A 12,804-nucleotide genomic window follows, 5' to 3' on the forward strand; every position below is an offset into this window, starting at 1 on the left:
ACGGAGGCCCGGGATGCGCGAGAAAACATGCTCAAGTGCCTCTGATCACGGAAATTGTTTCCACATACGAGCTCGTTTGTGGCGTTAAAAGCTCTCGGCGTTTAGAAATAGGCACTGATCTGGCCGCGTAAGGAACGGGTAAGTTATCCGGCGTGCCGTTCTTAATGAGATACGGATGAAAACGCATCACTTTATCGATATGCATGCATTGCATGACTCTTCCAACACAGTGCGCGCTGGTATTATGAGATATGATGAGGAGGAGGTGTTCGTAGTGTGTGTAGTAATGTTACTTTTGGGCTCGTGAAACCCTGCGCACTTCTGACACTTGTCTCAAAACCAAGTGATTTTCGGGCATGTTTCTTAAAACCTAGTGAGCTGCCTATGTAGACAGCGTGTTTGGGCACCATAGTCTCATTGGAACATCATGATCTCAAGAGCTGCTCATATAGATGCTTTTGGTCACCATGGTCTACCTTGACATTATGGTTTCCTACCTAGAGGGCATTTTTGGGAGCCTTAGTGTAAAAACATAAAGTGTTGGCTACCTAGACAGCGTTTTTTGGGGGGGCATCACATGGACTCGTAAGCGGACTGCTTGTTTAGACATCATATTTGGATATCATAGCTCAAAACTATAGTGAGCTGCCTACCCAGACAGCATTTTTGGCCATCAAAGGCACAGTCTTATATATGCCCAAAGATGCTGTCTAGTTAAGTGTTCTTGCCTAATGCCTTTATCGTCTTGTGCCAAAAAGTACTGAAATGCATTATGCACAAGTCCCTTCGAGATTCATATTTGGTAACGGTACAGAAATGCAGCATTTGTCTTATCAACCTCAAGTTCTTTAGGTTTCAGTAACAATTTCATGTCTGAGCATTACTGACTGACTTGGGCAGCATTTGTGTACATGATGGTCTCAGAACCTAGTGATCACTCCTGACCACTGCTGACCGTCCAGGTTCTGTTTGAGACTCCCGGGAAGGGGGTCAGTAGATTTGGGGAGACTATAGGACGTGCCAAAGACGCTTGATCCAGGATGCATTTTAGGAATTATACAGAGGGCCTGAAATCTGGTGTTAGTGCAGATCTGATCATCTGTGACGACTGTTTGTTTGTAGTCTTATAAAAGAACTGAATCACATTCCGATTGAATCCGTTAGCAGCTTTTAACACTCTGTCAGCCCAATCTGTGCCGCTCACTCACTGAGTCACAAGTCTATCAATGGGCTAGTGTTTTTCTTTCGTTCTTTTCTCCAGCGTTTAGTCATAACGTCTGCTGGTTTTCTTCTCTATGGTCTTCACACCAATGCCCTCAGAGATGATGGCTATGAGGATGAATGTTTTTTGAGGGGACCAGATGGCATCATGAAGTATTTGAACCTGGAGCCAAAGCGAGATTCTTTATTTATTTGCACGAGAAAGATATTTGTTAAAGTGAAATAATTGAAGGTCTCGGCTGTAATGCATCCATTTTTCTTTTTTTTTTTTGTTGTGATTGTTCTCTATCATTTTTAATTCCATGACATTCCAGTTCTGGCTTCTGAATACTGATTTATCCTTCACTATGCAGCATTCTTTTAAATTCACGCATTATTTCCATTGTTTTTGTTTTCATGCATCTCTTTATGAAACATCTCACTTGCATTGATTTGAGTTGAACTCCAAGCGTTGTCGCTGTTGTTGTGAGTGTATTGTTTGTGCGTTTAATTGAAAGACCTCGGCCTAAGGGATTTCTGAAAGCTACTTTACTACTAAGCTACTGCGGCAGTAAAAATCCCTCGTTAGCCACATTACAACAACAGTTTTGCTAAGTGATTATGTAGCTAGAACCTACCTAGATGAGTCACAGAAACCAAGTATGTGTAAATTAGTGAGATCAAAGCTGATTAATCGGTTATCATTTTGTCATTTTGAAATTATCAACATTAAATCGTTTATGTGGCCATTGAACCAAATTTATGTCAGTTCCTAAAACTACCAATAGGCTCATCTGCGCCCATCATCAATGCAATGAAAGTTGGCATAAATATTGTGCAAAATGCATGCACATTTAATAAATGCAGTCTTTTATCTAAGCTATTATTGATCAAGTCAAGTCACCATTATTTATGTAGTGTTTCAATCAATGCAGATTGTGTCAAAGCAGCTTTACAGTATTAAACAGGGAAATAGTGTGCCAGACGAAACCAGCTGTTTAATTCTAGGTTGCAACACACAATGATTTGATCTGTTATCAGCTATCTATCTGTCATCTATTGATCTGTTATCAGTTGCTCTCTGGTTATTAAAATCATCCATTGGCCATTAGAAAACCCAAATAGTCCCATCAATAATTTCAACCATGTACTACCATAATTTGCATTGTCCACAATACATTTGTGTCACATCCTACCACTGGGTCATGATGTGTTTCACTTTTCGACAGCTGTGATTTTCTGTGTTTGAGTCATATATTGCAGTGTGTCTTTCTGTCGGACCGTGGATAAGCTCAGTGAGGCAGGCTGCTGCGCTGTAATTAAACAGCGAGGTGAGGTCCATGGGATATTGTTCAGCTTCTTGATTGCTTTTCATGGCCGGAGGGGGAGAGAGCTCAGGCTTCTCCTGAGGGACTGAGCCACATCGTCCTTTCATGCTTTTACAGACTTCCTGAGATCTCCACACACCGATAGCTCCAGCTATCTGCTCCCCTGAGGCTGAAGTTCATGAGCATTAGTTGATGTTTTGCCTATTAAAAAAATGCATTCCCATTGATTGGATATCATCCTGTAATTGACAGAACTGAGATATTAGCAGTTCTTCTAGAATAGTGTTTGGTGTTAGCCGTGCTTTTGTCATGGTGTTGCAGTGTAAGTGAACGCTTCAGTAGAGCGGTCCTAATTGGACAGGATTTTGGGTCATCATGGTCTGAAAACATAGTGAACCGTCTAGACGGCATGTTTGGGCATTGTGGTTTTAAAACCTAGTGAGCTGCCAAACTAGATGGCATTTAAAGCATTGTAGTCTCAAGATCCAGTCATGTGCCTTCCTAGACATTTTAGTATAAAATACCACGGGAGCTGCCTACGCTCAAAATAAAGGTTCTTTATTGGCATCTAAAGCTCCATGAAGACCCTTTAACATCCATGGAACCTCCCATTGCACAAAAGTGTTCTTTAGATGATTGAAATGTTCTTCACACCAAGAAGAAATGGTTTGTTTAGGAACTGTTCACTGAAAGGTTCTTTTGGGAACCTAAAATGGTTCTTCTATGGCAGTGGTTCCCAATCTTGGTCCTGGAGAACCCCCAACACTGCACGTGTTTGGTGTCTCTCTTATCTGACACTCACATTTGAGGTCTTGGGAGTCTTCACTAATGAGCTGATGAGTTGAATCAGGTGTGTTTGAATAGGGAGACATCTAAAATGTGCAGTGTTGGGGGTTCTCCAGGACCAGGATTGGGAACCACTGTTCTATGGCATCACTGGAAAAGCCTAGTTTTGGAATCTTTATTTTTAAGAGCAGACTGGATTTTTGGGCATCATGGATTCAAAACCTAGTGAGATACCTACCTAGATTGCATTTCTGGCATTGTAGCCTCAAAACATAAGCTGCCAACATAGAAAGCATATAGTCATAATAACCTCTAGTGTGCTGCTAACCTAGATGGCATTCTTGTCCATGATGGTTTGAGCTGTATATGTAGATGGCATTTTTAGGCATATTGGTCTCAAAACATGGTCTCAAGCCATCTGCACAATCCACATTTTAACCTGGGTGTGTTTTGAGAAGTGCTCCTATGGTGTCCTCTAGAGGTTTTTAGCCATGTTCTAATAGTATTTGTGGTGCTGTTACAGTGTAAGTAAACCCTTCAGGAAAGCTGTATACTTCCTCTTTCTGGCACACAGCACATTTTTCTACTCATTCTTGGCACACAGTAAAGTGCTCGTCTTTGTTTCCCTCACATTTAAAAGCATGTTAAAATGCCATGTGCATGGAACACGCTGTATCTGGTTTAACTATACTATAATGTACAGAACACACTCATCGTTCTGTCTGATGTGATAATTTAGTGTGGAAGTACACATCTGAATAAGCAGAGCTGTTTGGCTCAAGTAGCTCTTGATGGAGCTGTTTTTTTTCCCCAATGTGAATGGTGTGGTGGTTTTACGCTACATGTAAATTTCTGGGCTGTAGTGGCTGTGGTCAAGAGCTCTTTGACGAAATCATATTCCAGCCATGTGCGACTCGGAGAGTTGTCAACAGTGTGCTGATTCACATAGAGATGACTGCAGGTGCAATGCAATGCTTTATTTCATCAAAACAGGAGGCAAAATCACGACTGTCTAAAAGTGAATGGTCTTCTCCACATGAAATGTCATTGTAATTGCATTTTTTGTAGAGATTCAAACAGTCGCCCAAAGACAAGCTCAGTGGTTGCTGTGCAATTTCTGAAAACGTCACCAACTGATGCAAAAAAAAAGATGTCATATTTTTTGTCCTAATTTTTTTGTATACACATTTCCAAAGCAGTTTGTTGAAGTTAAGCAAGCACAACAAAAACAAAACTCAATTAAAAAAATAGCTTAAAGATGATCTTTAATGGCCAGTATGAAGTTTTTATGGCCAAAAGATTTTCTCAATTCAAACACAATTGCGGAATTATTGTTTTGTTGGTAATACATTAATTTAATTCTCCACTATTAATAGTTATATCTTTAAAGAGTACAAAGAATATAAAAACGTGATCAACATTAGTAGTTGAGTTTTTTCAATATCCAATTCTAACTATAGAGTTATGCAGGGAGAATTTTACAGCTTAAATGAACGCTTTTCACAAAAACTTGATTACAGAGGCAGAATCTTCATTAATAAAGTCTTATTTTCATGCAGTTCCTTAAATGATGCTATGTTTTGACCTTAAACACTTTGACTATAGTGCATGATTTGTAAACTAATACATTTTGATGTTCACATCACATAAACAGCTCCATATGTATGGCTTTTCTGACATAGTAAACTTGCTTGGTAGCTCACCTGGTACACTTGTGATGTGAATTGCTTTTGTTAATGCTATCGGTTGGGTTTAGGGTCTGGTTTAGTGCAGGTGGTATGCTATTTTAACGTTTTAACGGTCTATATAATGTGATAGACTCACCGGACATTTAATTTCCAAACTGGTGAAATAAGTTTAACCAATGTAATAACATGTTGGCAGATTCACATTCATCTGTTTTGTAGAAAACTGAATATGATTTTAGCACCACTCACTAGGGATATAACGATGAACCCCTAGTCAGCTGAAACTCAAGGAAACACTGTATCACTGCTGTTCCATAAGCGCCACCTGCTGTTAGAGAGTGAATTTGCATCTCATTCAGCCCATCTGCTGTTTTTGTTTCGTTCAGATGTGTTTTATGTAGCATAATCTCACAAAGCTAAAGTCAGAACATTCTGTTGTTGCTTCAAATTTCGAAATTATACAATTTAATTTAAATAAAAACCTGTTTAAGCTGCATGTATGCAGCATCTTTGTTTGGATTGTGATTAAAATGCAGTGGTTGCCTCTAATAATTTAAATAGAAAGAGCACAGGCAAAGCCTTAGTTTAAAATTTCAAAGTGATTTCTTTCAATTGTATTATTTTTGTTTTAAATTTTCATTTTAGTTTTGTTATTTGATATATTTCAATTTCACAAAGAAATGTGCAGCATTTTGTCTGATAAATAATAAAAGTACACCTTTGCACTTATAATTTGTTAATTTGATTAAAAAATCATGAGAAAATTGTATCATCAAATCGTATTGCGAATCATTTCACATCATGAGTTGAGTGAATCCTTACATCCCTACAACTCACCAGACATTTCCTATCCAGGCAAAACGCTGCAGGTTCCAGTGGAAATGAACACCAGAGGCAGTAAAGTTGTATTCCTTTTCACACAAAGTATGATTTACAGGGCTAGAGTTTCCATTAAGAGAGTCTAATTTTCAATGTACAGCTTCATATGTATGGGTCGGTAGCTCATGCGATACGGTGTTGAAGGGTTGTCACATTTTTTTTCGAATTTCGAATATTCGTCGAATTTAAAATAAAAATCCACATTCGAATGCAAAAACGTTGCATTCGAATTTTAGGTGTGCGTTAAGGAGGCAGCTTTATCAGTGGCGCATGAGATGCAATGACGATGTAAGTGTCGTTGCATTATAATGCTTTTGTTAGCCTATCCAGTTGAAGCCACTAGATGCGGCGCTGCTGCGTTGTTCATTAAAAATATAGCGGAAAAAGAGAACATCAATGCGGAGAAGATCTTGTTTACATCAAAACTGAAACAAAGCCGTTCACACAGAACGCGTGTTTTGCGCATTTTCTAGAGGGACATCTATCACTGTTACACTCGCGTCTCGCACAAAAGAGCCGCATGTTTAGAAAGCCATGTAAAATTAATGCCAGTTTAACTTTGAAAAAAAAACATATCGAGACTTTATGGTGGGTTTTTTCCCCATCCCACTGCATCTCATGTTTTTAAATGAAAAATATACTCTGTGTGATTGGCTTTCCGCCCTTTTGTATTAAACTATGCATACAAGCAACTTAATTATAATTGGTTTATAAACATTATTTTAAACATAATGCACTTTTTTTCGCAGATAGTCATGTTATCTTATGCTTTGAATGATGTGCCCTCTTGTGGCCTCAGAAGAGAAGCCAAAAGCTTTTCTTCACCCTAACTGAAATTATGCATTTTAAATTAGAATATAATTCTGATTTTGATAATATTTAAGTACAAAATTCGAATTTAGTTTTTCAGCCATTTTGACAGCCCTACGGTGTTGCACTTGTACGGTGAAGCGCTCCAGTATGAGTCCTGTAAAACTATGGTTCAGCAAAACAGCTCAAACCCGCGTAGAATAAGTCTAAATATGTGAATGTGTTTTTATATCACTTTTGCTTTTGTTAACACTATCGGGTAGGTTTAGGGTTGGGTTTGGTGTATGTTATTTTCAAAAACGCTAGCCCATTAACCTTTTAGCGACACTCACTGGACATTTGAATTCTGAACCGCCGCAATACGTACCTGTTCCAACATAATAAAAACACAACAATACGTGCCTGTGTCAACATATATAAATGAGGACATGGTCACGTTTTGAACGTGCATTTTAGCGCCACTCACTGGACATTTCACTTTGAAACTGTGGTGAAATGCGCAAGAAGCAATGTAATATCTTGCCGAAATGTCACGACAGGTGTTTTCCAGTGAGCCTGGGTTGGAATGGATATGCACTGTAATGGACTATAGCTGTGGTAAAAAATAATTTACGGAAACCGAATACAAATTTCATTATATATTAGAATGAGTGCCGACATAATACATGCATAATATATAGAGGCTTCTCAGAAAGCACTCCTGCTTTATCTTTAATTGTGTGCTCGCTGGCGTTTTCATTACCCAACCCCCCATCATCAGTGGCCTGCAGTGACACTAGAGTCTTTGTGTCTCTCGGCTCTTACGCTGCCGGCTCTGGTTTCAGGATCTGCCGCTGGAGCGCAGGAGCGGGTCAGAGAGGCCGTCTTTAAACACCACCAAATGAGCAGAAAAAATGAGTCACAATGTTTCATGCTCATCTCTTTCATCCAATTTTTCAAAGGTTGGTATGATGGTGTAATGGTTAAAGATGTGGGCTGTTAACTCAGGGCTACTAGGATCAGGTCTCTTTAGGGTCCATTTATGAAGCTAAGAAGTTAGATTTCATATGTCATTAGGTGTCAACCAAAAAGAATAAATGGGAAATACGGTTTACTTGGATAGATTTTCAATGCATTTAAAAGTATTATTAGTGAAAAGCCAAAAACCATCAAAACGGTTACTCATGAAAGCATACAGATCAGAAGGCTTTCATGTTGCTGCATTATCAAAAGACAATCCTATCATGACTTTTTTTTAAAAATGGTTGTAACCAGAATTATTACATACACTCTTAGAAAAAAGGGTACAAAAGCTGTCACCAGGGTGTTACCCTTTCAAAAGGTACTCATTTGTACTCTTCAGGTATTAATGTGAAGCTTTGAGGTACTAATTTGCATCTTTTAGGGGTAAATAAGGTACTTTTATGGGTAATGAGGTTCTTTTGAAAAGAATATTGGGTAACACTTTATTTTAAGGTGTCCTTGTTACACGTTACACGTACTTACTATTATAATAACAATTAATTATGCATAATTACGTGCAAGTAGCCCTAATCTTAACCCTAATATATATAGTAAGTACATGTAGTTAATTAATATTACTCAGTACTTAAATGCATAATTACACTGTAACAAAGACACCTTAAAATAAAGTGTAACCGAATATTGTATATTCTTGGTATAACTTAATTACAGTATAATGTCGAGTATTGTACTGTGCAGCAGTAGGAAAGCGTTTTAATGTGTTTAAAGTGCTGTGGTTGTCAGATAAGCTTTAAACTCCTTTATTCTCGGAGAGGCTGGCAGTGTCATGTTTGAAGTCCTTTGACTCAAATGATTTCTGTAGTTCAGAGCAGAGATTTCTGAAGGGTGTTTGGATTTCTATGAGGTTGAAGCCTATATCATTTTAAACACATGCTTTGTACAACATAGTATTACATTTTTTATCCCAGCTGCCAGCGCCAATCGCATTGAGAAAAGTTCTTACTGTCTGTCAAACTGTACACATAAGGAAATGACCCAAGGGCAGTCTTACACATGGATAGTCAAAAGTGAAGCTCGAGAATTGTATTGCATTGACACAAACAGTGACTCGCAGTGTCTTGTTTGAAATGAGCCACTCCACAAACAACAGCACCTGTCACTAAAACGTGATTTGCTTCCTCATATTTGCTGGTTTAATGCAAAGAATATTCACATGTGTCCAAGGAAGTTCTGAGAAAACAGTGCATTGATTTCAGATTCTGATTGCACCGTATACCGTCATATCTCCTCCTGCTCTCCTGTAAAGCGTGTGTCATCTCTCAGTGTAGGCAGCGAGGCTTTCACCTGTTTGTAGACTCACTCGTGGCCAGCTGGCAGACAGGGCTGTCATCAGCATGCGGTGGCACACTGGGACTTGTCAAGGGTTTGTTTCTCCTCCTCACTGGACTCAAGACATTAAAACACAGCACCAGATCCAAACAGGGTTTTCTGAGTGGAACAGGAGGAAGGAAAACTGCTTTTTATTCATTATTAATCCACATATCTGCTCTGACGCCTTCAGCGCCACCAGTTAATTTTCTATTACGGTCCAAATTTGCTTAACTTCTTCATTTGTAGAGCACACTCTTTCATTGATGAATCAGTAGGAAGTCAAATCAGTAAGACGTGGCATATTTAATCATAATTATATTAATAACAGCACTCTCAATTCGTGTTCCTCGTAGTTAGTCTGACTCACACATTAACCCCAGTTCAGTAGTGCTAACGATGACAACAGTTCGGTCTGAAACCCTAGTGAGCCGCCTACCTAGACAGCATTTCTAGGCATCGAAGGCAGTTTTGCAAGTCTAGAGAAATGGGGAATGAAACTATATATTCAATTTAATACTGAAAGTAAGAAATTGCAATCCAATTAAAAACTTAAAACTCACTATTTTAGTGTTTTGCTTGTGCACTATTTATTTCTTGTGCTTATTAGAGTATTGCATTGTTAGCTTAGCAACATGCTATGGTTATTAAACTCTATTGATCACTTATGTGTAGAATTGTCTGGTATGACAGCACATGCTGTACCATGTAAACAGTGTTGCAGATGGGAGCTTTCACAGTGTAAACAGTTTTGATTTTAATGGGAATGTTTCAGTTTTGAAGCATTGTGCCACTAGATGCGGTGTTTATAATTGCTGAGCAACGCCACGACTTGCTGCATTAATATAGAATTCATCATCAACCTTGCCATCATTATCATAATGGTAGTTTTTAATGTGTTGCAGCTAATGTTTTAACTCAGTTGTTCATAACATGAAGCTATTTTTGCACTGGTTTTGTTTGTTTGCGTCAAGCCCTAATAATAAAAATGAAGAAAAATACCTTTCATCTGAGAAGAATGTAACTTATTTGCCTTAGAAGTTTCCTATTTAGAGCAGTGAAGCAGTGCACTAGTCTTTGGAGCAGAGCAGATGTATTAGCAAGGACAGTCGGTTTTTACGAGAGAGCTAATGTATCTGTGGTAGTGATGAGCAGACCGCTCACATGCACCTCTGTGTTTTTCAAAACAAGCAGGCATGTTAAATCAGCCGCCCCTGGGCTTTGACTGAAGAATAGGGCTTCTGGGGAGGCCGAGGCAGAACAACACTCTCATTCCTGCTCTTACTCGTCAGTTCAGCACTCTAATGAAGATGCACCGAGCCGCCACGCCGTTTCTTAAAATTAAATCTATGTGCCGCTGAGTTCTTGTAAACAAAGACCGATATGAGCACTGCCGTCAGTGTAGATGCAGGAACATGAGTTTGAGAACACAGTGCTTCTTAACTTGTTTCTTAATGTTTAACTCATGAACTCCAGATGAGCCCTTCTTCTGCTGATTTGTTAATGCATTGGTGCAGTTTTGATTGTTCATCTGGGGCTCCCATGCTTTTTTATCAGCTGAACCCCTTTGACAAAGGATTTTCTTGAAGAAAAAAAAAAGATTTTATGATAGATAATATTTTAATAATTTAACATTACATTTGCATGTAATGTAAAATGTAATCTATGAGAATAATAATAATATATGTTATTATTATATTAATTATCACTATTATTTTAAAGATAAAACCGTATTACTGTTGTAATAAAATTCTAATATAACATTTAAATTAACAGATAAAATGTTAAAAAATTGCATTTGATAATTACAATAGTAACTTTATTTTACACTATGAGCTACAATATTAATATGTCTAATATGCAACTCGCTGTTTGGCAAACCCTGATGTTTAAACAAAAATATATGAAAAATATTTACTGAGTGCTTTATGTACTATATACATTTATACTAATACATGGATATGAATCACAATATATATTTTACTCATAATTGAGTACATACTGAATATAGTATACGTTCCCACATAAATGTGAATAGGCTATATAAAGTGCATGTATGTTCAAATATATGTACACACACATTTAACTTACATGTACATCAGTGTATTTTGAAAGACATTACTGAATATAAAAATATAAGTAAATATATTCTTACATATTTGTCAATATATGAAATGTGGCAATTCCTTATGTATTATTCAGAATTATCTATCTATCTATCTATCTATCTATCTATCTATCTATCTATCTTTCGTGTGTGTGTGTGTGTGTGTGTGCGTTATTCATATATATATATGAAGAGCTCAGATGCAAAAGCCTCTACGTGGCATTTGAATTTTTTTTCTAAAATGAGCATCTTTATCAGGCTCCTATGTGTAGGTTCAGTAATTTCAATTTAATGGCAATAAACAGGTTCTTTTCATTTCTATGAAAGTGAAATAACTGAACATGAGCATATATATATATATATATATATGCTGTCAGACTTTGTTCCGTGTGTTGTGTGTGTTTTCCTCCCCCACGTGCTCTGTTTATTTTTATGCCCGTATTTGTTTTTTCCCGTTCCTGTCCTTATGTTCATTTGTTCCAGGTCTTCCTTGTTTAGTTCATTTGCTCCCAGGTGTGTCCCATTAGTTACTGTGTATTTAAAGTGTGTTCTGCCCCTCGTTTCCCGTCCGCTGTTAAATGTCATGTTGTGTTCCTGTGTTCCCCGCGTTGTGTTCATTAAAGTCTTTGGAATTTACTTTACTCCTCGTCTCCTCGCTCCTTCGTTACCGTGCTCCCCGTGTGAATCGTGACATATACACACTTTTTTATTTTAATTTTTTTGGAGTGATCTGTTTAAAGCAAAGGTCTAATCTAATGCTAATCCTGTTCTTTCCTGTTTGTAAAAGCCCCAAATGAAATACAAATTCAAAGCAAATTGTTAATTAAATGAGAAAGCATGAATCTGTGAAGTAAAATAAATCCAGCTTGATCCAGGGAATTGTTTTTCAAGGTTTGTAATTTTTTGTCTCTCATCTCTATGGTAAGGTGTCACATCACCACGTTTTTCCCTGCTAATGTCGGTTTTAGCAGAGTATTTAATACAGGCCGAGTCTTAATTGTAATTTTCCTAGAGCCGCATACGTTCCGCTGGCATTTCCGCTGCGATGAGCTGGACTTTTCTCTGGAGACCGTGGCTTCCCCATCACTTCTGAAATCAATTAATCTCTCCGGCCTATCTCGCTTTCTCACTTCGCCTGGCCTCTCTTCATTTCAGGTCCTTCCTTCTACGGCACATTTTAAAGCCCTTCTAGGGGCAATTTGCAATAAATAATGAACTCTCCAGAGACTGGAATATCCATACGTTCCTTCTGTGTGCTATTGACTCTCGCTTAATGCTTGCAATGAGACGCTCGTGCACACGCTTTCACGGCAGCTGAGCAGAATTAACATGCATGTTCCTGACGGCTCCTGCCTATTTTAGAGACGCCAGGTGGGCGGAGAAGTTGAACTGCGGAGGATCTCTGTGCAGCGAAGACTGCGTCTAATTAGTTTGTCTAATTATGTCTTTGTGCTGGAAATTTCTGGAATTAGTGGTATGGCACAGAATGTGAGGATGCTCATTAGGCTTGTCTTGAGAAATGAGGACGGTGGCTGCGGTCGCCTCGCAGCAGGACACGCGGCCAGGCAGCGGCTCTTGATTAACCTGTTGAAATGTCCCATTACCTGTGCTAAACGAGCTGTTTGCATGCTTCAGGTAATGAGCGTGTGCAGCACAGGCAGCGGAAACGGCCGGC

The 12,804-nt window shown here is 38.4% G+C and overlaps 1 protein-coding gene across 1 annotated transcript in view; it reads left to right on the forward strand.

Annotated features, from left to right (window-relative positions):
* The window catches only part of LOC107661543 (protein KIAA2022-like), a 71,997-nt gene continuing 59,193 nt past the window's right edge, over positions 1 to 12,804 (forward strand). Inside the window, exon 1 of the mRNA XM_016451172.1 lies at positions 1 to 138. The gene's annotated coding sequence lies outside the window, so the exon portion shown is untranslated. The remainder of the gene's footprint in view (positions 139 to 12,804) is intronic.

This window comes from Sinocyclocheilus anshuiensis, unplaced genomic scaffold (genome assembly GCF_001515605.1).
Source record: "Sinocyclocheilus anshuiensis isolate Anshui unplaced genomic scaffold, SAMN03320099.WGS_v1.1 scaffold731, whole genome shotgun sequence".
NCBI lineage: Eukaryota > Metazoa > Chordata > Actinopteri > Cypriniformes > Cyprinidae > Sinocyclocheilus > Sinocyclocheilus anshuiensis.